The sequence below is a fragment of the Anolis carolinensis genome, chromosome 4 (assembly GCF_035594765.1).
Source record: "Anolis carolinensis isolate JA03-04 chromosome 4, rAnoCar3.1.pri, whole genome shotgun sequence".
NCBI lineage: Eukaryota > Metazoa > Chordata > Lepidosauria > Squamata > Dactyloidae > Anolis > Anolis carolinensis.
The window spans coordinates 235203079-235226656 of record NC_085844.1 but is presented as its reverse complement, the minus strand read 5'-3'; the positions used below and the strand labels follow the sequence as shown (position 1 = coordinate 235226656).

General features: G+C 40.0%; 1 protein-coding gene and 1 long non-coding RNA gene across 4 annotated transcripts in view; one reads left to right on the top strand and one right to left on the bottom strand.

Moving 5' to 3' along the window:
• Positions 1–11587: 11587 nt before the first annotated feature.
• Positions 11588–23359, bottom strand: LOC134298520 (uncharacterized). Its single transcript, XR_010005629.1, has 3 exons — positions 23076–23359; positions 15421–15533; positions 11588–11917 (listed from the first exon to the last, which is right to left on the bottom strand). It is a non-coding gene; the product is annotated as an uncharacterized LOC134298520 (long non-coding RNA).
• The window catches only part of ctcfl (CCCTC-binding factor like), a 25438-nt gene continuing 25178 nt past the window's right edge, over positions 23319–23578 (top strand). For all 3 annotated transcript variants that reach the window (XM_062978969.1, XM_062978970.1, XM_016995309.2), the window contains exon 1: positions 23319–23482. The gene's annotated coding sequence lies outside the window, so the exon portion shown is untranslated. The remainder of the gene's footprint in view (positions 23483–23578) is intronic.

Sequence of the window (23578 nt, the reverse complement as noted above, 5' to 3'; positions counted from 1 at the left end):
AATCGGTAGAAAAGCCGGTTGCGTCGTCACAGCAACTACCCGTTGGCTGTGAATTGGAGGCTCACCCCTGGCGTGTTTACTCGCCTTTGGAAACATCCTTTGGCATGGAGGGAAAGGAGCAGAGTTGAATAGCTGTGGGAGGGAGAGGACGGAACAACATTGGCATGCAGTGCACACAGTCCAGTTCCCATATCCTAATGAACTGGAGTAAGGGAGTGAATTCAAAGACATGGCCAGACTAGTCTGGAATATCAGAATGCAAAAGGATAATGTAGCACCTTAAAGGCTGATTGAGGGAAGGTTGGTAGGATAACCTTCTGAACAATATGGAAGTTGTCTGCACCAGAAAAAAAAACTGTTCCCATCTTCATTCCATTACTGTCGGAATGCACAAACTATGGAGGTTTTAACAGTACAAGCATTTCTTTTAGGCTTTAATGCCATTTAAAAAAAAACCCACCTCTTGCTCTGAAGTTTCCAGGAAAAAATGTTGGGTTTTTTTGTTTGTCCATTTGGGTTTGGAACTCGCTGCCTAGGGAGATCAGGCAAGCCCCCACTTTGATGGCATTTCGGAAGAGCCTGAAAACCTGGCTTTTCACCCAGGCCTTTGGTTAAGATCACCCATCCCCATCATAATTACAATTATGCTCCTCGACCTTTTGTACTGGTCGCTCTTTTCCTCATTACTTGATATTAATTCAGGGCCCCTCCCTACCTAATGTGACCTTAAATGAATTTATTGCACTTTATCTATTTACGAATTTGTTATTTATAATGTGCACCTTGCTCATCCACTATTGCAACCTCATTGTTTTTAACTCGATGTTTTAATACCACTTCCCCCCCCCCTCTGGGTTATTGTGTATATTTTGTTATTGGTTTTGTTATTGTTCTTTGATGTTTCATATTTTATCATTGCTTTGTATTTGATTTTGCTGTAAGCCGCCCCGAGTCGCCTTCGGGGGAGATGGAGGCGGGATATAAATAAACTTCTTCTTCTTCTTCTTATTATTATTATTATTATTATTATTATTATTATTATTATTTGTGTGGCATCAGCGGAGAGAATAGATTGATGGGTGGTAAATGTGCGTATCGGAGCTCTCACTGTTGAAAAGGCAAAATAAATGGTGTCTTTCGGCTCAGGGCTGCTGAAGCATTGCCACTGCCTTCCCCGCCAAGCACCTCTCTGGCAGAGCTCCACTTAGGGAATAGAGGACGACCACCTCAAATGCTTCATAGGAAATCTGCTACATAACAGGAGCTTTTTTGTTGAATTCCAGGGCCAGAGAAGCAGATAGAGAAAAAAGAACAGCCTGCCTCAGAGGAGCGTGTTTGCTCCATCAGTGTTTAACATTTACACAAATGACCAGCCACTGCCAGAAGGGACAGAGAGTTTCATCTATACTGACAATCGTGCCATCACTGTCCAAGCAGGAAGCTTTGAAATGGTTGAACTAAAGCTCTCCAAAGTTTTATGTACTTTTACTCCCTATTACAGGGGAAACCAGCTAATTCCTAATCCATCTAAAACACAGACCTGTGCCTTTCACCTAAAGAACAGACAAAACAGTGGATGTGACTCTTAATGAGACATGCCGTATTATCACAGGATGTCTACGCCCCACATCACTGGAGAAATGATACTGTTTAGCTGGTATTGCACCACCTGACATCCACCGGGAAGTAGCAGCCAATAATGAAAGGACCAAGGCAGTGACATCTCCAGCCTATCCTCTGTTCAGATATCAGCCAGCACGCCAATGCCTTAAATCAAGAAATAGTTTCTACAGAGATACTCATGGGAACGCCTCAGCAAGCAAGAGTCCAAAAGTGGCAGGCTAAAACCTGAAACCTCAAGCTATGATGATAGCAAATGACCGACTTGGAAGGTGCTGAACAGACTGCGCTCTGGCATCACGAGATGCAGAGCCAATCTTAAGAAATGGGGCCACAAACTGGAGTCCATGACATGTGAGTGTGAAGAAGAGCAAACCTCAGACCACCAATTACAATGTAGTCTGAGCCCTGCCACATGCAACACCAGAGACACTCTAAGTGGCCAGCTACTGGTCAAAGGACATTTAGTATAATGTCAAGTTTTAAACTTTGTTTGAGTTTTTAAATACATTACAACTGTACCCTCTATCACTTCTGATACAATAAATAAATACTTAGGGAGTCACTTGCTCTGAGGTCAAAACAAGGTGCCCAGGTGTGAGATCAATGGTGAAAAGGTAGCTGATCAACTATAAGGTAGTAACTTTTACCACCCTGGCTACACTCTGATGGTGCTTGGTGACATATGTCTTGGTTTTTATTTGTGAAATGTTGGAAGGTATGCAAGCAGCACAAACATTATAATATGCTGGTTTTTGATTGTCATACCCCAACTCAACATGACACCCATGTTTTTGAGCCACTCCGTATATTGGCTTCCAGTCTGAGATGGCCTAGCCACCAAACTTTAATGTGACTTTGTGAATAGGTAAAGGTAAAGGTTTTCCCTAACATTAAGTCCAGTCGTGTCCTACTCTGGGGGTTGGTGCTCATTTCCATTTCTAAGCCGAAGAGCCGGCGTTGTCCGTAGACACCTCCAGGGTCATGTGGCCGAAGCGGTACCTATTGATCTACTCACATTTGCATGTTTTCGAACTGCTAGGTTGGCAGAAGCTGGGGATAACAGTGGGCACTCACTCCGCTTTCCGGATTTGAACCTGCAACCTTTTGGTCCGCAAGTTCAGCTGCTCAGCACTTTAACACACTATGCCACCAGGGACACCCGGCTTTGTGAATGCGGATATAATATACAGAATTCAGTGCCAATGAAGTATTGACAAGCAACTGCCCAGGAATAAGTTGAGTTCTCAAAGTGGTGTACAAAGCAGGAGCTCTCTTGCAAGGTTTGGAAAATGTTACATGAGATCCAACCTCCTCTAGTCCAGGAAAACAATCTCAGCAAAAGTTATACAAGTTGAGGTTAAGCCTCATTACTTTTCAAGGTCAGGACCTATGTGGGTTTTATGCTACCACAGCTGTGGGCTGATCTAGAAGAAATTGGCAAACTGTTATACATAGCCAAACTTCCCTTTTCTGACCAAAATTCTGGCCAAAGGCAATTCACCCTTGGTTAGCTGCACTGTTTAACATGCGAATGCTTTTCTTCCAAAACTTGAAGTAGACCCCATTTTGGTAGTAAATGAGGACTACAGAAAATCAACAAGACAAAATATTGACCCTTCAGTTCACTGCAATTGCACACACTGCTCTGGCAGATTTTATTTTAGCAGGCTTGCATAAACAGGCATACTCTACCACAGTCCCAGTTTGGCAGAGACAGTACCATTAATCCTATCATCCTACTTTTTCATTTCCCATTTATCCCCCTGAGATAGGTGCTTTCCCCTCTTGTAGAATGACCCTCGACTTATCCATGGATCCATAAGGGAATTTTGTTCCTCAAACTTGCACTCAACTTATACATAAAGTTAATTTATACATGAGTATAGATGGGTAGTTCATGTCTTATATAGTGAGATGTAATTCGAGGGTAAATGTAGATGTGCAAACATTTATTTATTCCTTTATCATGACAATCCCCATAATCTTTCCCATAAGAGAGTTTTTTTTAAAGTAATCAGATAGCTTTGTTGATCTATTTGTGTATGTGTTTGCATTTTCAGAGTATCTTTTCCAGGCATCAGAAAGAAAGTCTTTTATCTCAAGTCAACAAAATAATCCTAAGCAGTTTTGATCCTTTACCAGAGGTTGGCCTTTCATAAAGCAAATTGGTCTTAATTGCCTTTGCAAGACTTACTTGCTACCCGCAATAGTTTGTGTTACAAGAGGGATTACAAGAGGAATAGCATCACAACTGTGTATTATTGCTGGGAAAATGAGTCCTACCACAAGGTACTATAAGAATTACAGCTCAGTTCAAAGGGAACAAATCTGAGGGTGGGTGGCATGCAACTGAATAGTCTCTGCCATTCGAAATACCCCAGGGCTTTAATTTAAAAAGCCCTGGCTTTGCTACTCCACTGGAGTTGCCGAAAATGTTGATATTGCTAGAACTGAAAAATTAAGAGAAAAGAACTGGAGTACTCCTGTTCATCTATTGTTTAGGGAATAGATTGTGCAGATCCTGATTGGAATAATGGACAGACAGAATTCTGCCCATATTTTTCCTGAGTAATAGGAGATTATGAGGGTGTTTTCTTTGATTTGTCTGAGAAATGGACCCATGGCAACATAACAAGCTGTTTTCAGTCCATGGTTCTTAACCTTTTTTGAGAATCTGGTGAACACTCTGGACTTTTTTTCTCAGGAAAATTGGCTTAGCACAAATTTTCGAGTAAAGGAAAGAAGAAATTCGAGAGCAAAATGTATTGTTGTGTCCAATTTAGAGATACCCTGAAGAACAAGTAGATTAATAGGACAGCTATGAAAAAACTAGATATGATCCTCAAGTGTAACCACATATAATTGCTGAAATGGACAAATTATCTAATTTGATTAGAAGTCATTGGATAAATTTTTAAAGGACTGGGAATTTTTTTTGACCTACATACAGAAGAAAGAAGGCAAGATTATGCTCACAGAATTTGAAGACCATTATACTGTATATGAAATGCATTTCATTTTACAAGGTATTCCAAAAAATAGTTTAGTTTGATAATACGGAGAAATCTAAGATGTTTAGATTTAGTTTGTATGTATTTTATGTGTTAGGGTAGAGTAGTTTAGTTGTTAGTTCTTAGTGTTAATATTTAATGTGGTTCTTATATATTAGTAGTGGTCTGAAAGTGGTTGTCTAGTATGTACGAGGGCTATCCAGAAAGTAGATTACGTTTTGGAATTAAAAATGAACAAAGTATAGGAGAAAACATTTACCATATGTGGTTGAAAGCCACACCCAAATACCACTTCTCAACATAGTCGCCATTCAAATCTAGGCACTTATCATAGCGATTAATGAGCTTGGCAACTCCTTCCCCACAAAACTCTGCCGCTTGCATCCTCAACCAGCCGGTCACCCCTTTCCGCAGCTGCGCATCGTTGCCAAAATGCTGCGTTGCCAGCCACCCCTCCCCCATTGTTGGAAACAAGTGGTAGTCGCTCGGTGCAAGGCTGCAAGGTGGATGAGGAAACAACTCCCACGCAAAAGACTCCAGAACTTCACGTGTGTGACCCGCCATGTGGGGCTGGGCATCCCCATGAAACAGCAAAATCCCTGCGCTCAACTTTCCCCCACGCTTATCCTGGATCGCTCTTCTATGGTTTTGCAAAGTTTGGCAATACCTTTCTGAGTTTATCGTCGTGCCTCATTCCAGGAAGTCCATAAGAAGCACACCTTTCCTGTCCCAAAAAAACAATCGCCATAACCTTCCTTGCCGACATCGTTTGCAAGCATTAGAAGAGCGATCCAGGACGAGCGTGGGGTTTTGTGGGGAAGGAGTTGCCAAGCTCATTCATCGCTATGATAAGTGCCTAGCTAGATTTGAATGGCGACTATGTTGAGAAGTGGTATTTGTGTGTGGCTTTCAACTACATATGGTAAATGTTTTCTCCTATACTTCGTTCATGTTTAATTACAAAACGTAATCTACTTTCTGGATAACCCTTGTATTTGTAGGTATTTGTTCTTTTGTGTTTTTCTTTAAAATGAAAATTTAAACAATAGTGCAAAGATATACCACTGAATATCAAAGTTCTTGTCATACAGGACACAGTTTTTTCCCAATTTCTACGTAAGGTTGTGAAAGCTGGACAGTGAACAAAGCTGGCAAGAAAAGAATCAACTTATTTGAGATATGGTGTCAGACAACCCAAAAGACAAATAAATAGATTCAAGAGCAAATAAAATCTGAACTTTCCCTTGGAGCCAAAATGACTAAGTTGAGACTTTGGACATCATGATTCATTAGAAAACTAATAATGCTCAATAAAGTGGCAGGCAGGAAAAAAGATTGAGGTTGGCTTGATGGCAATTAATAACAACAGTTTGGAATTGTCTATCAACATTTACGTTGGCTCTCCGGGATTTTAGTTTTGGGGTTTTCCAACTCTGCTTGGAACCGGTAGAGAGTGAATTTTTGAAATTTGGCATGTTTTACAATCTAGCTATGGCTACAGCCATTTTTTGCTATGATGAATTTGCATTACAGTATTGCAAGTCTAAATAAGTATGTGTGTGTGGCTTTGGGTTGCCTGTAGATTTATGGCAAATCTATGAATTTTATAGAGTTTTCTTAGGCAAGGACAAGTCAGAAATAGTTTTGCCAGTTTCTTCCTCCAAAATAAAGCCCCTGAAATATATCCATTAGCAGTCTCCCATCATAGTAATAACAAGAGCTGACCCTGCTTAGCTTCCAAGATCAGTCAGGATCTGGTGCTTACTTACTACTTCATGCCTAATGTTGTCAAAAATAAAGAGCATAAAAAGAATTCTAGCTTCGGTACAACTGCACATTTTCAAAGCCTTGGACGGTTTGTGTCCAGATATCTCAGGAAGTGTGTTTTTTGTCTTCCTTCTAAAGTCTTTAATTATATTTTCAAAAGTTAAACATGAAAACAACATAACAAGTCGGTGAGTCCTTGATGACATAAAGACCGAATGCCCTTGATAAAATGCAAGCTGGAAAGGTAAAGAAAAACTGGAGGTTGCTTTAACAAGTTATTTGAATGGAAAGGTGGTCAAAACAAAGACAACCTCTGAGGATGCCTGCCATAGAGGTGGGCAAAACGTCAAGAGAGAATACTTCTAGAACATGGCCATACAGCCCAGAAAACATACAACAACCCTGTGATCCCGGCCATGAAAGCCTTCGACAACACAAAGAAAAGAATGCCAGGTTTCTCACACTTCAGGATTTCATGCATAATCAACACAGAACTGGAATGCAAAATTAAGGCCACTGTTTGCCTTGCAGAAGAGAAAGGATATAGGAGATTGGTGAGCGATTTTCCATTCCTTTAGATTCAAAGACTGATATATTTTGGAGGGGGGGGGGGGGTTCCTTTCCAAACCAGTAAAAAGCTGTATAGCACCCAAAGGGGGGGAGGTGTGGGCAGGTATGAAGATGTTATATAGATCCACAAGAACAATGAAAGAACAATACAATATTTAAAAATAAAAACAATTTTAACCCAACATACATTTATCAGAATTTCAATGGGAAGTGTGCTCCTGCTTCTTCTGGCCAATGAGATAGTCAAGTTAAGTAGGATTGTTGTTGTTGTTGTTATGTGCCTTCAAGTCATTTCAGACTTTGGGCGAGCCTAAGTCTAAAATGTATTTATTTATTATTTATTTATTTACTGCATTTATTTACTACATTTGTATCACACCCTTCTCACCCCAAAGGGGACTCAGTGTGGCTTATAAATTATATGTACATACAATATATTATATTATTAGCATAGCACAATATTAACATTATACATTACTATATTGAACTATACCACTATACTGTAATATTATTAGTAATATTATATGTAACTATCTGTGCCCGGCCTCGTGTTGCTGTGGCAAAGGGGTGGTGGTATTGGTTAAAAATTGTTGTGTCATTTTTCTTTGACGTTATTTGCATTTTTTATTAATTTTATTGTAAGTTATATTTTTATTTATTATATTTTATTATTTTCTTGTATTATTTTTAGTTATTTTCTGTTATTATAGTATTTTATTGTATTAATTTTTTAGTGTTTTTTATTATTTTTTATTGGGTTGCTAGGAGACCAAGTTGGAGGAGCTTAACCTTCTAACTGGCAGCCATTGGATAAAAACAATTATTCCTCTCCCTGTAATTAGGACTTTATTTTTCTTTTCTTTTTTGTTGTATCAACCTAGAGCCATGAATGATGGGTTGTGTTGTCAAATTTCGAGGTTGGGGGGCCTGTAGTTTTGTTGTTTTGTCCGCTGCCCTGATGCCATCACTCTTTTATATATATAGATGTTATATAGACGCAAGCCGTCCTGATTTGGCAGGAACATTCCTGATTCATCCTACTTTTTAAGCTGCGTTTAAATGTTCCCAGTTTCTCCCTCCTCCTGCTTTCCCCCTTTATTATCAGTTTATTTCAACTGATGTAAACTGATTTCAAAGTGCAGAAGGAGTGTGCACTCTTTTGACTTAGAAAAGAGAAGAGGAGATGAAGGACAGCATCATGCCCTCCCAGTAGACTCAGGCTGGATCTACACTGCCCTATATCCCAGAACCTAATCCCAGATATCTGCTTTGAACCAGATTATATGAGTCTACACTGCCAGATAATCTGGGATAAACAGATAATCTGGGATCAGAGCCTGGGATATAGGGCAGTGTAGAAGTCAAAAGCAAACTACTGCAACTTCTCCTAGCTAGCTCTTCTTCATTAGCAACTTTTGCTGTCTTGTCCACAATATAATGATGCATTCTCATCTGTGAAATGTTGGTGGATGTGCTCTGCTTGTTGTCACCATCAGTTGTCAACATGATCAAATTACACTACTGACACTTGATGCAATTACTAATGAACAATTACTGCTCTGGTACCCTGCATTATAGGCAGCTGTTGACGTTTGGTGGAAACCATGGCAGTAGCAAATCTAGAACCTGTTATTGAGTTTCAGGGTGACCAATATAATGGTGAGTTCCTGATATTGTGTGCTCCCACTTTACATATGGACTACTGAGGTGTATGAGGAGTTCTGTTGTAATGTCCAGGCCATAACAGGCCATGACCCACATGACTGATGTATTTGCAAGATGTTTCACTCTATTGTTGGGGTGTAAAATATCTGGCCATTCATATGTTATTGGACTCTGCTCCTATCACTGGCCATCACAATAAAAGCTGGTGTTCCACTTCTGCTCTAGTATATGGTTTGGCGACCTTCCTTGATGATGTATTTGTACAATTCTTCCAACTAGCCTGCTCTCTCTATTGCAGATAATTTTGTGACTATTATTAGTATTATTATTGACACAACAACATAGTCTGACACAGCAAACAAGATAGATATGCTGGATTTCGTATCACAAAATCACAAGTCGAACACTTCCCAAGCGTTTAGGACTGTGTGATGTATTTTCGGATGATGCGTGCAGATCCCAGTAGGGTGGCCTTTTGCAGTTGGCAGATCATAATTTTGTCAATGTCTATTATTTCCATATTCTGGCTGAGATCTTTTGGCATGGCACCCAATGTGCCGATCACCACCGGGACCACCTGTACTGGTTTCTGCCAGAGTCTTTGAAGTTAAATCTTGAGGTCCTATAGTGGCTGACTTTTTCCTGTTGTTTTTCGTCAATCCGATTGTCACCTGGTATGGCGATATCAATAATCCAAACCTTTTTCATTATTATTATTATTATGCCGCTTTTCTCCCATTGGTGGGCCTTCTCTGTGTTCAATATGGAGATTACTGGAAAAGATAATATGAATTGGGCATCCCCTATCCAAAATTCCAAAATCTGAACTACTCCAAAATCAGCCACATGCATGTCCAAGATGTCTCATTAGGTACACATTTGCAAATATGCAAATACAAGTACAGTAGAGTCTCACTTATCCAACACTCGCTTATCCAACATTCTGGATTATCCAACGCATTTTTGTAGTCAATGTTTTCAATGTATTGTGATATTTTGGTGATAAATTCGTAAATACAATAATTACTACATAGCATTACTGCATATTGAACTACGTTTTCTGTCAAATTTGTTGTATAACATGATGTTTTGGTACTTAATTTGTAAAATCATAACCTAATTTGATGTTTAATAGGCTTCTTCTTAATCTCTCCTTGTTATCCAACATATTCGCTTATCCAACGTTCTGCTGGCCCGTTTGTGTTGGATAAGTGAGACTCTACTGTATTCTGAAATCCAAAGAAATTGGAAATCCAATATATGTCTGGTCCCAAGCACTTTGAGTATGGGATACTCAGCTTGTATATATGGGAAATGTCTTACGGTCTGCAACTTCCACCAGCTGTAATCAGCCAGGGCAAAAGTGAGGGATCATGGCAGTTACAGCAAAACATGAAGAGACACACATTTCGGGTACTTCATGCACAGGAAGGTTGGAGCAAGAAATGGAATGATAGTTTAATAATACAAAGTGGAGATAGCTGCTTAGGCCAGGGGTCAGGCTTTATACTCTTTCAGGCATATTCCAGTTCTGTGATTTCGTTTTGATTACACCTATCTAAATTTTTGATAATGCTGAAGCTTTAAATGATTGACAAACAGGAGTAGTCAAGTTTGTTATTTGGCACGTCAGCATGATATGGTGTAAACAGTGCTTCCTTGCTATCTTATTTATCCTGAAGACACTTCTCTTTAAGGCTCCTTTTGTATAAATCAGATTGCAAAGTAAACTCGCAAAGGATAGTTGGAGCCTGCCAGCTGAAAGGAATACTGTTAAGACCTTTTAAGAAACTGGCGTGACCTCCTTGATGGCAGCGTGGACTGTTTACAAGTTGGGGAGTACAGAACAGATCAGAAGGGAGATTTGATCCCTAGGCCAACAAGGAAAGCGCCATGTCGCTGAGTGCAAGGAACAGAATTCCAAACATTGTACAAAACAGCACACCTTCTTTGCATATGGTGCAAAGAGCATCTTGGTGGTGTTTACTCAGGTAAGTATGTGTTTTGAGTTAAACTTGGACAATTTCCAGAACTTAGCAATGACTGACAATGACTCACTAAGCTGGCCTGTTTCTCTTTTCTTCTTCTTTGGCTTTCTTTCCATAACTTCTAGTTTTTCTTCTGTCCCTCCAGAACAAGATGGCTTCTCAGAAGTCTGTTTGTTGAACATTAGGGGTTGGGAAAACTGCTGTTGGTTATTAGGACTAGTGCCAGGCATCTGATGGGATTCCAGTTCAGGACGCGATTGCAGGGCTTGGATTTGGGTCCAGGTATCTGAGTCTGGGATATTCCTGACTTGACATACCAATTCATAATAGGCTCTTAGATACTTAAGAAAATAACTTCTGAGGAACAATCTTGCCCTGATTAAGAAGCTAAGACAACCTGGTGAGTTTATGCAACTTATATTAATGGCTTGGCCAAATTGCAGCGCTCTTCTGTCTGTAATGTCTTGTAGTATTGCAACATTTGGATGTCATCTTCAAGGTGAAAAGAGTGTATTGCAATTGCAATTCATCTCTAGTTGCAGTGGTTCTCAACCTGTGGGTCCTCAGGTGTTTTGGCCTACAACTCCCAGAAATCCCAGCCAGTTTACCAGCTGTTAGGATTTCTGGGAGTTGAAAGCCAAACATCTGGGGACCCACAGGTTGAGAACCACTGGGTTATAGCAACCCTTCCCTTTCTGAACTCAACTAGCCAGTACAACAACATCCTTATGGTTTTTTTCTCCTATTTAGTTAATTAGTAGATTGCATTCTTGACATTTAATTCTGGCAGGTGCCATTAGATGTATCTTCAGCATTAGAGGAAGGAGGAAAGAGAGAGAGAAAAATCCAAGAGAGCTTTCACATTCAAAAGTATTTTCACTGCAAATTTATTCCCAGCGTTCTGAACTTTTGGAGTAGTAGTGGGATTATAATGCATTACATGTAACCACTGAATACAAATCCTGATTATTTAAATTTTATTTTATTTTTCAGTGCTCATCTCCTCTGTCTTTCTTTTTGACACTTGAATGTGATGTTCATCAGTTTCTTCTTAGGAGCTGTCAAATTATTTAAATGAGTGTGAATCTGACATTCCCCCTCCCCAGATAGGAGGGTTCGGTAAGTGCCTTAAAAGGAAGATCTTCAGGGTTCCTGCTTTGATGGACACCATTCAGGCTTTTCAAAATAAAGATTTTGAGTGCTTCAATTTAGGAGTTGATTTGCTGCTGCTCAATACAGGAGGAAGAAAAATGCAGATGTGCTTCGTTACAGGAGGAGAGGAAAGCCAAAGAACTGTCAAGGAAAAAAACTTTTAGACTTCATTATTGCAGGAATGAGCACAACAAAGCATCACACGACATTTTTCAGATCTCTGATGGTGGATAATGACTTACTAACAGACTTTCCTCAATTATTCCTTGGGGTTTGAAATGTTCCAGATAATGTCAAGCCAGAAAATAAAAACAGAAAGCTGTGTGACATCACTTGTTTTTGTTTTCTCAAGCAAATGTCTTTTAAAAACAACAGCATTATTTTCTCCCTCCAAAAATATGAAAAATCTGTATTATGTTTTTCTCGACATCCTTTCATTTGTCATTATGGCAATGAGTGGCCCGTTAAATCAACTAGCTCTGCAAATCTGATGAAAATACCTATGACTGAGCATCCTTTATTCAGAAGTGCTCCAAAATTGGCCATATTGGCAGCTGAAATAGCACCATCTTGGCTTTTTGGTGGTTCAAGATACACAAACTTTGTTTCATGCACAACATTTTAAAAAATATTCTTTCCCTATAAATTTATGTCCTTTTATTTTGACTACTTTGATGTCACTATCTTCCCTTATTCTAATATCTATTTCTAATATCCATGTAAACAGTAAGGGCGACAAAGGACATCCTTGTCTTGTCCCTTTTTGAATCTCTATAAAATTTGACAATTGACCATACTCAGCCTGTACCCACTGGTGCTGTGGTCTGTTTGCTCAAGGTGTAGATCAGGCATGGGCAAACTTTGGCCCTCCGTTCTGGACTTCAACTCCCACAATTCCTAACAGCTAGGCTGGGAGGGCCAAAGTTTGCCCATGCCTGGTCCAGATGTACCAGCATTAACAGGTGGCTGGAATTTTTGACCAACAATGTTTGGGTGTTCTGCTAAGTCCCCATGAGTAGATAAAACTTTAGATGTTTTGCTTCTGTTGCTGGTAAGTTTACAAACCTTTCTGCCTTTACTCTATCCCTGACTTATCAGGCTCTTGAGCCAGTTCCACCTTGACCTGCTGTGTCTCGTCACGTAGACACACAAAGCTGGCTTATCACAAATAAAACCATTCTTTCCTCAAACTCAGGGTTCTCCCATCAAGGTTCCCTTCAATCCTATGGCTCCTTGAATGTTTGGTAGGGATTCCTCTGTACATTGTGATTAAAAAACACACACACACCATTTTTGAGCTGTAGCTATAGGAATTTTCATGCAGGGATTCCCTATAACTTTCATACTGGAAATTAATTGAAGGGCTCCTCTAGGTGAAAAGGTTGAGAAGGGTGCTCAAACTCCACACAGATATCCAGGATATTCTCCAAAATGTCCTTCCCTGTAAAAATATTTCTTATTGCTTTTTGCCTGAGAGCTCAAAACTATGAGTTCACTTTTTTGGTGCCTCTGCTCTAGCCAAAAGTTGGAGATTATTCTTCGAGGGATCAACACTCCTACCATTTCCATCCAATGCAGTCAAAGTTTATGGTGGTAAGGAGATTCTGAGAGTTATGGTGATCAAAAAGAAGCAGTTAAGTTCTGTTCTAGTTTTCTTTTCTGGTTTTGAAATAACAAGCCCAACACTTGACATCTCCAAATATGGCTAGGACAGATTTCAGACTGAAACCCTGAGAAATGACTGCTGCCAGGCAACAAAAGCATTTTACAATAAGCTGGACCAATGGCAGCTTCCTTTCCCCCTAATCAATAGATGCCAGTCTTCAACACACTAGACAATCACTGTTAGAAATTGCTGCAAACCTTGGAAAAATCCTTTCATTTATTCTTTACTTACTTGATTTAAATCCCACTGTTTCTTTACAAGGGCACTTGCAAAATTTAAAACAAACCACTAATATTCTATATCGCTACTCAGTTACATCTGCATAACTCAGGACCACATCAGAAGCAGGATCTCCCCCCCCCCCCCCAATACCATTTCTACACACTTCAAAAACAGTTTAAAGAAAGAGTCCCACGGAGCCCCTCATACAACCCAAACTACTTCTGGTCATTCCCCGTGGGAATCCATCTTTAAAAATGTGTTTAAAATGTGTAGAAACTGAGGTTTTAGGAGTTGGGTGGCAATCGTCTTCAAAGCTCACAATTTGCGCAGAAATGGGTAAAGACACTTATTTACATATGTGATGGGAACTGTCAGATTCCCGTGTTTAGTGATGGTAAAGAGTGGGCGCTCCTGTGGGAGGTCTCAAAATGAGCTCGGTGTTCCTTTTCTCACCAGTAATCGCCTTGCATGAAACGTTTACAGTAATTTTTTAAAATAATTTATTCTTCAGGAATTGCACAATTTTGATGTCATGCGAAAAGGGGGGGGAGGACTGCACTTGCCCATTTGATAGCTCAGAACGTGGAGGACTATAGTAGAAATTGACAAAGGTACATCACATGTAGAATCATAGAATCATAGTGTTGGAAGAGACCTCACAGGCCATCCAGTCCAACCCTCTGCCAAGAAGCAGGAAGATGTGATGGGACTGAATATATTATCAATTTCCCTTATAAACGGAATGAAATACTATGGTAAGAAGATGATGCCCCTGCTCCCCCCCTTCATGGAATGGGGTCCTCAGAGCCTTATTGCATGAGCCCCTTCTCCCCATTACAATTGTGTAAAGACACTATGCAATTGGGATTATTGTCTGTGTATCTTTGGAACCATTCCGAAATTTGGCTTGTTAATGCAAAATCTTGTCGCAATCAGATTGCGTACTTGCTACCTCTTTCCATGTTATCCTTGACCCTTTCCACTGTTTCTTTTCTTTTTGACCTTCCTAAATGTTTCAGTCATTGTACTGTGGGAAGAGACTCAGGCATTACTACTTCTTGGAAGGGGACAAGCAGAAAACCAAAGCCAATAACTCCTGCACTTTCACTTATGTTTCTCGTCTACCACAATCCAATGAACGGATACTAATGTGACACTAGTCGTTCAAAGCGGGCCGCATTCCTGTTGTGTGGCTGCCTCCTGCAGAATTCTGGGAAATGTAGTTTAGGACCTTTGGAATTCTCAGCCATAGGCTCTTGACTTCCATAAAACTACATTTCCCAGAATACTGAAGGAAGCAGCCACATTATAGGAAAGTGGGAGCCCATGCTTTAAAATGCAAATGTGATAAAAGAGATTCTACAGCAGCATAGGAATCTGTGTGCGCATGTGTATGTGTGTGAGAGAGAAAATGAGGCATTATCAAACCATGACATTGCCTTGCAGCAACAGACTCCGGAAAGGGGCTAGATCTCCCACCCACTGACTTCCTCAACTTATCATAACAACACCATTCTACTTTCACAGAGGAAATCATAGCATGACAATAGTGTGAAAGGAGGTCAGTAACAGATGTTTTGTGTTAATAAAAAAAAATCCCTTAAAATGGTATCGCATGGGACAACAACAAAAGAGCAATGATGCCATGCAGTAAACCTCAAGAAAAGGCACAATTATCCAGATGCAAATGTGATTTATCTGCCTCATGTGATAAGTCTCTAAGTAACAACTCCTAGTCTGCCCCTCACTCACACACCTTAATAGTGAGCCATCAGATCAGGCAAAAGCGGTCCATTCAACTTCTGATCAAGGTACAAGGATGACGACTTTTTGACGTTTCCAGCACCTCCTTCTAACTTGCAGATGAGCCTATAACAGGGAATTGTGATTCTAGATTACAAATCCATAACTCCAATACCGAATGCTTGCCAATGCAAATTTAAAAAAAACACATCACTAAAAATATAAAGAACTTGAAATGTAATTAAATTGTCTTTTCATTTTGATATTGGTCTTGCAGGTGTGTCTGTGAGTGGGTAATTATGAATGTAATGGGGAGGGAATGGTTATTAAATTCAGCAGTTAAATGTTGAGTCCGGATAACAAAAGAGGGGAAAAAAATGTAGAGTGAAGCAAGGAAAAGTAATGACAAAAGGAAATATGGAATCTGCCTCCTTTGTTTTTGTGTGAGCATTAAGACTCTAGAGCAGGCATGGGCAAACTTCGGCCCTCCAGGTGTTTTGGACTTCAACTCCAAAGTCCAAAACACCTGGAGGGCCAAAGTTTGCCCATGCCTGCTCTAGAGATTGAACAAGTTTCCAATTATTCCAAAAGTTACTTTAAAGCTTCAGATGTTATTTAGTTCTGTCTGAACTCAAGGGTCCACAGAGATGTATAACTCACCTGCTTCAGTCATAGAATCCTAGAGTTGGAGACCTCACGGGCCATCCAGTCCAACCCGCTGCCAAGAAGCAGGAAAATCACATTCAAAGCACCCACAACAGAAGACCATCCAGCTTCTGTTTAAAAGCCTCCAAAGAAGGATCCTCCACCACACTCCGGGGCAGAGAGTTCCACTGCTAAACAGCTCTCACAGTGAGGAAGTTCTTCCTCATGTTCAGGTGGAATCGCCTTTCCTGTAGTTTGAAGCCATTGTTCCATGTCCTAGTCTCCAGGGCAACAGAAAACAAGCTTGCTCCCTTCTCCCTATGACTTCCCCTCACATATTTATACATGGCCATCATGTCTCCTCTCAGCCTTCTCTTCTGCAGGCTAAAAATGCCCAGCTCTTTAAGGCTTTAAGGGCCTCATAGGGCTTGTTCTCCAGACCTTAGCAATTGAATACATCATCTTCATAGGCTATCATTTATGGCTGAACATGATTTACTTCCTAGCGCAGAGTCTTGACAGTGGGTCCGCAAATGACAGTAGACAGATATTCTGGATCTGCATGATCTTTCACAGTGAGGACATTGATTTCCTGATGGAAGGCCGTCCCAATAAGGGTTGGGGCAGCCTCTTGACAAGTTTCTCTCTTTCGCTCTCCATTTGTCCCTCTTCAGATTCCACAGCACTGTTGGTAACAGCTGACTTCCAGTAAGAATGCTCTAGGGCCAGGGCTTCCCAGGTTAATGCCACAGTTTTTAAGGTTAGCTTTAAGCCCATTGTTAAATCTCTTTTGCTGTCCACCAATATTCCGTTTTCTATTTTTGATTTGAGAGTAGAGTAACTGCTTTGGGAGATGGTGATCAGGCATTTGGACAACGTGGCCAGTCCAGTGAAGTTGATGGCTGAGGATCATCACTTTAATACTGGTGGTCTGTGCTTCTTCCAAGAGATTTGAAGGATTTTTTGGAGTCAATGCTGAATCATTTCAGAGGTTGAGAGTGACGTTTGCAAATGGTCCAATTTTCGCAGGTGTACAACAGAGGTAAAAGGACAACTTTATAAACAAGCATCTTGGTGTCCCTATGGATGTCCCAATTAATCAACCTTTGTTGTTTAATCATTCATTCGCTTCCAACTCTTTGTGACCTCATGGACCAGAACATGGCAGAGCTCCCTGTTGGCCATTGCCACCCCCAGCTCCTTCAAGGTCAGGCCATTCACTTCAAGGATAACATCCATCCACCTTGCCCTTGTTTGGCCCCTCTTCCTTTTTCCTTCCATTTTCCCCAGCATCATTATCTTCTCCAAGCTTTCCTGTCTTCTCATTATGTGGCCAAAATACTTCATCTTTGCCTTTAATATCCTTCCCTTCAGTGAGCTTTGTTTCCTGCAGTATAGACTGATTTGATCTTCTCGTGGTCCAAGGCACTTTCAGAATTTTCCTCCAACACCACAGTTCAAAAGCTTCTAATACTGGTGGTTACTGGTTTGAGGCATATTGGGTGCACTTGTTTCCAACACATAATTTTAACTGCATTTAGTTTTGTCCCACCATATGCTAATACATGGAGACCAATTCTTTAATATGCTTGTTCTCTGGAAAACACACAGACTTAGAACAGATGTCTTCTAGTTAAAGTTTAAACACATTTAGTAGAGGTATTGGAAAGGATTGCAGCTGTAATGTTAAAAGCGGGTACCTTTTAGTGCCCATCTTAGTGAATCTTCGACTCCTGTGATTGCTCCACACAAAGGTAACAAAAATATGCATTCATGTGGAGGGAAACTTTTCCAATCTCCAATCTGTATTATTATTATGCAGCATAAAAGTCCTTGGGTTTACTGGAAAAAAACTATGAGTCACAGTTTCACAACTTTTGTTTTAAAACAAAATGTTTTCTCTGGACTGTTTAGCAAGTTGCTCATCAGTGTCAAAGATCAGAGAGAGAAAGGACTTCATACTGAAAACAGAGAAATGTCAATGGGTGGTTTCCCCTTGCAGGAAAGCAGCAATTGGAAAACAGAGGCAAAGGTTTTTTTTAAAAAGGATCATATAGGTATTAGTAACAGCCTCCTCCAAGCTGACTAATGGAAAATGAATGACATTAAGCTTTCACAATGAGCAGGAGGTGTCTATGGACAACGCCGGCTCTTCGGCTTAGAAATGGAGATGAGCACCAACCCCCAGAGTCAGACATGACTGGACTTAACGTCAGGGGAAACCTTTACCTTTTTATACCCAGCCATTGTACTTTATTACTGGCCCATCTTATTAGTGACCTTGCAATATATTGCACGTGTATAATTGCCTCCAATTTTTGAACACGCCCATTGCGCCCGGCTATTGGTTATCGGTTGTTGTTGAGTTTATACTTTTATGATTTTTATATGTTTTTATGTATTAATTCATTGTACTTGAATGTATCTTATGTTGTATTTTATTGTTGCATTACTGGGCTTGGTCCCCATGTAAGCCGCCCTGAGTCCTTTCAAAGAGATAGAGCAGGATATAAGAATAAAGTTGTTGTTGTTGTTGTTATTATTCCAGGAGAGCAGAATTTTAATAGTGATGTGATGTAATGTGTATCCATAGTATTAGTCATAATGCAAAAATATGTTTTCAAGTTCTAAGAAACGAAAGCTATTAGGAACCATGTTGGATTAGAGCAAAGGTATAAGAAGGCCACATTGAGCAACCAGATACTCATGAGTGGTCCATCAGAAGGACGTTTTTACAACAGCAGACTGCTCTTCATGCTCCGTAGCAATTGATATTCAGGGGCATAGTTCATTGACTCAGATATTGTGGAGATAACCCTGATAACTAGTAGATGTTGATAGCCTTTCACTCCATAAAGGCATTTACAGTTGGTGTCTACAACACAACAGCATGGAGAAGAAAGCCATGATTTAACCATGCTTGGTTAAATTGCCCCCCCCCCCCCCCCCGGGCAATGTATTAAACCATGACCCCAGCATCTATTGTTATGGGGAAAATATTATATATTATAGACAGCCCATGAGCCAGAACAAAACATCTTAGTGCATTACATGAATAGATTTAATAGATTTGGTCTTGGTCAGGCCCAAAACATACTGTAGAATAATCAAAACGTCAGTATGTATTTGTACATATACTTGCTATTGTGTGGGTAGAGTGATACTCTTCATGTTGTCTTAGGGACAAATACAGTGTGTGGCTTGACACACTTTTTATCATCTCACAAGGAACCATCACCTGGCACAGGATGGGCAACTGATATGGAAACCGCTCTCCTTCCCCAACCCCCAATCCCAGATGATGATGATGATGATGATGATAATTATTTTACTGACATAAAAACACAGTATGACACAGCAAACGAGATGCATATGCTGGATTTCGCATCACAAAATCACAAGTCAAACACTTCCCAAGCGTTTAGGACTGTGTGATGTGTTTTCGAATGATGCGCCCAGATTACTATTATTTAGCTGACCACTTTTCACGTTTCTGCTGTTTGGGGGTAGTGGAGGTCAAAGTAGTTCCAATGACTTTAGGCCATTTATTGATTGAAAACTAGGACCAAAAAGTAAAAGAAGGGCTTCAGAGAACCAGTCAACCCATGTACGTGCCACTACACGCATGCAGAGTATTTTGCAGCCCGCTGTTTTTGTTTTGGCTTTATTTGTTTGGGGCTTTTTGTGCCTTTTTCTTATCACCATGTGCACCCTCAAACCAAGTCCATCCACCTCACGTCTCTTGCAACACCTTCCTTGAAAGAGATCTAGCCGTCCCAACAGTGCACAAGTAATTATGTGGTTTTCTGGACTGAGCTAAGAATTATATTACCCTAATACAGGATTTGGATTTTGTTTTATGACCAGGGAGGATTTTGCTTTATGGCAGCTACATGTTTCCTCCCAAAGCCTGATGCAAGTCACATCAGGCCTGGAAATGGCAAATGAAAAAAAAGGTACCAAATAACCTTTTTAAAAAATGACAAAAACAAATGAAAGCTGGACATTGCTGAATATCTTCTACTGTTTTGACTGAGAAGAGAAGTCACTTAGGAGACTTCAAGAAAAAATAAAATTAAAAAAACCCTGATCTCCCACTACACGTCCAGTATCACGCATGCTGGGGATGTGTGTGCTAAACATGTTTAGGGAACTACATGTGTATGAGACTATATAAATGTTGCTTATCATTTAATGGTTAACATGGCTACCTCAGCATTTTGCACAACCAACATATGCTTGTTCTAGTCTATCTCGTTTGACTCTTGCAAATGTCAGAATACTTGATCTCATGGGCACAACTACACTGACATTATAATGCAGTCTGGAACCAGTTTGGAACAATCGTGATTACATTAAACAAGAAACAGGTCCTCAAACCGCTGTCCAAGTTATTTTTCCCCTGTCCATTTCCTGCATAAATTTGCCTCAGTGCTCTGGAAGCATACTGGGCTTAAAAGGCAGGGAAAGTGACAGCGAAGAGTGGAGATAATCAATTGCTGTTCCCTATCTATGCCCTTGGGGCATTTCTTGGCAGCCACCACTTCTGGGTTCTATAATGTGTTTCAGCAAAGGCAGGTGTCTATAATTCCCACTATGTTTTGTAGTGCCTATTGCGCCCTGATCTGGGATATATTTGGATCTGCTGCAGCCATTTTACGGCTTAACTCAAGACTTTCCTGAAACTTTAATGCTACTAAAATGCACACTGTAGCACACATTGGCAGCATGTGTCTTGTGGCTACTATGGTTTCAGGTCATTTTGAAGCTGCATTATATTGTCAGTGTAGTAGGAAGTTAGATCAACAAAGAAAGACATTTGGATCCTCTGAAGATGCCAGCCAGCCAAAGGTGCAGGCAAAACTGGATATATTTTCAGTTCTAACACCTCCCAACAAAGGATTCCCCCCAGGCAGGAAGTAGCTAGGCTTTGAAGCTACAAGGCCATTCAATGCTAATCAAGGTGGCCAATTGCACCATTCACACTTGCTTCAAGCAGACAAGAGTTCTTTCTCCCACCTTGGACTTTCCACAGATATGAATTTAAAGTAGATATAACTGATTGTAATATTTAATGTTTTTAATGTTTTAATGTTTGGGTATATTTATAATTATTTTATGTCCCGACATGGAATACTTGCCGTATATATGTTGTTATCTGTCCTGAGTCCCCTTCGGGTGAGAAGGGCAGAATATAAATAATAATAATAATTATTATTTTCATCCCTGGGGGGACTCAAAGCGGTTTACAATATAATAAATGGCAAAATTCAATGCCTCACATATGTATAAAAATATATCACATATCTAAATCAAAAACATATAACTATAGATTAAGCCATTAAAACTATAAAAATATCAAATATAGACATAACATGAAACATATTATTGCAGCAATTAATGCAGATTCCTTCTCTTCCCCTACCCCCCACCCCCACCCCATCTCCCCATCTCCCATTTAAATAAATACACTATTATATATAATTTATTTATTTGGATTTTGGAAGATTTAAGGTTCCATTTATATATGTGTGTGTGGATTTTGAGGGATTTAAGGTTCCATTTATCTATCTACAGTAGAGTCTCACTTATCCAACATAAATGGGCCGGCAGAATGTTGGATAAGCGAATATGTTGGATAATAAGGAGGGATTAAGGAAAAGCCTATTAAACATCAAATTACGTTATGATTTTACAAATTAAGCACCAAAACATGTTTTACAACAAATTTGGCAGAAAAAGCAGTTCAATATACAGCAATGTTATGTAGTAACTACTGTATTTACGAATTTAGCACCAAAACATCACAATGTATTGAAAAGATTGACTACAAAAACATTGACTACTAAAAGACCTACTGCATTGGATAATACGGGAACGTTGGATAAGTGGAGATTGGGTAAGCAAGACTCTACTGTATAGATATGTGTATTTGTGTGTGTATATGTATATATGTGTGTGTAGATATATATACAGTAGGGTCTCACTTATCCAAGCTAAACAGGCCAGCAGAACATTGGATAAGCGAATATGTTGGATAATAAGGAGGGATTAAGGAAAAGCCTATTAAACATTAAATTAGGTTATGCTTTTACAAATTAAGCACCAAAACATCATGTTATACAACAAATTTGACAGAAAAAGTAGTTCAATACGCAGTAATGCTATGTAGTAATTACTGTATTTATGAATTTAGTACCAAAATATCATGATGTATTGAAAATATTGTCTACAAAAATGTGTTGGATAATCCAGAACATTGGATAAGCGAATATGTAGGACAATAAGGAGGGATTAAGGAAAAGCCTATTAAACACCAAAAAAGGGTTATGATTTTACAAATTAAGCACCAAAACATCATGTTATACAACAAATTTGACAGAAAAAGTAGTTCAATACGCAGTAATGCTATGTAGTAATTACTGTATTTATGAATTTAGTACCAAAATATCATGATGTATTGAAAATATTGTCTACAAAAATGCGTTGGATAATCCAGAACGTTGGTTAAGTGAATATGTTGGATAATAAGGAGGGATTAAGGAAAAGCCTATTAAACACCAAATTAGGTTATGATTTTACAAATTAAGCAACAAAACATCATGTTATACAACAAATTTGTCAGAAAAAGTTGTTCAATACATGATAATGTTATGTAGTCATTACTGTATTTACGAATTTAGTACCAAAATATCATGATGCATTGAAAATATTGTCTACAAAAATGCGTTGGATAATCCAGAACGTTGGATAGGCGAGTCTTGGATAAGTGAGACTCTACTGTAATTTATTTATTTGGAGGATTTAAGGTTCCATAACACCATTTGCCTGAGATATGTAAACCCCACTTGCCTAGTTTCCAACAAACCTCACAACCTCTGAGGATGCCTGCCATAGATATGGGTGAAACGTCAGGAAAGAATGCTTCTCTAACATGGCCACACAGTCCGGAAAACTCACAGCAACCCAATTTAGTGATGCTTTTCTCCAAAGGAGGGTATTTAGGATAGAGTACTTACTTACCAATGGGATTGGAATCAAGGCTGACTGGCGCTCCAAATAATCTGGAAATACGGAATGAAGGAGGGGAAGTAAAGAGCAAAAGCTATTTGGCGCTGGGGAGATTTAAGGGGGGAAATTGGAAGCTAAAAACAAGGGAGGCTTGAGTATCCCTAGGGTTGGAAGTTTCCAACTGGCTGCTGAGCGTGTTTACTTGGGAGGAAGCCTCTCCAAAAAGTCTCCAAAGCCCTCACTCCATCTCGAGGAGGCGCGCGCGCAGCCCAGGCTCGCGCGCCTCTTTGCAACATTTGCCAGGTTCAGGGCGCCGCTCGCCCTCTGGTGCTTGGCCTCCTTCCCCGCGGGCCCTGCAGGCCCAATGCGGCCAGTTCTGGCTTCCCTGGGACGTCCGAGGACGGAGGAGTCCCCTGCAGGTCCGGTGGGGGAGCCAGGGAAGCGGGGAGGTCTGGCATTGAACACGAGCCCTATGAGGAGCGGCTTAAAGAGCTGGGCATGTTCATCCTGCAGAA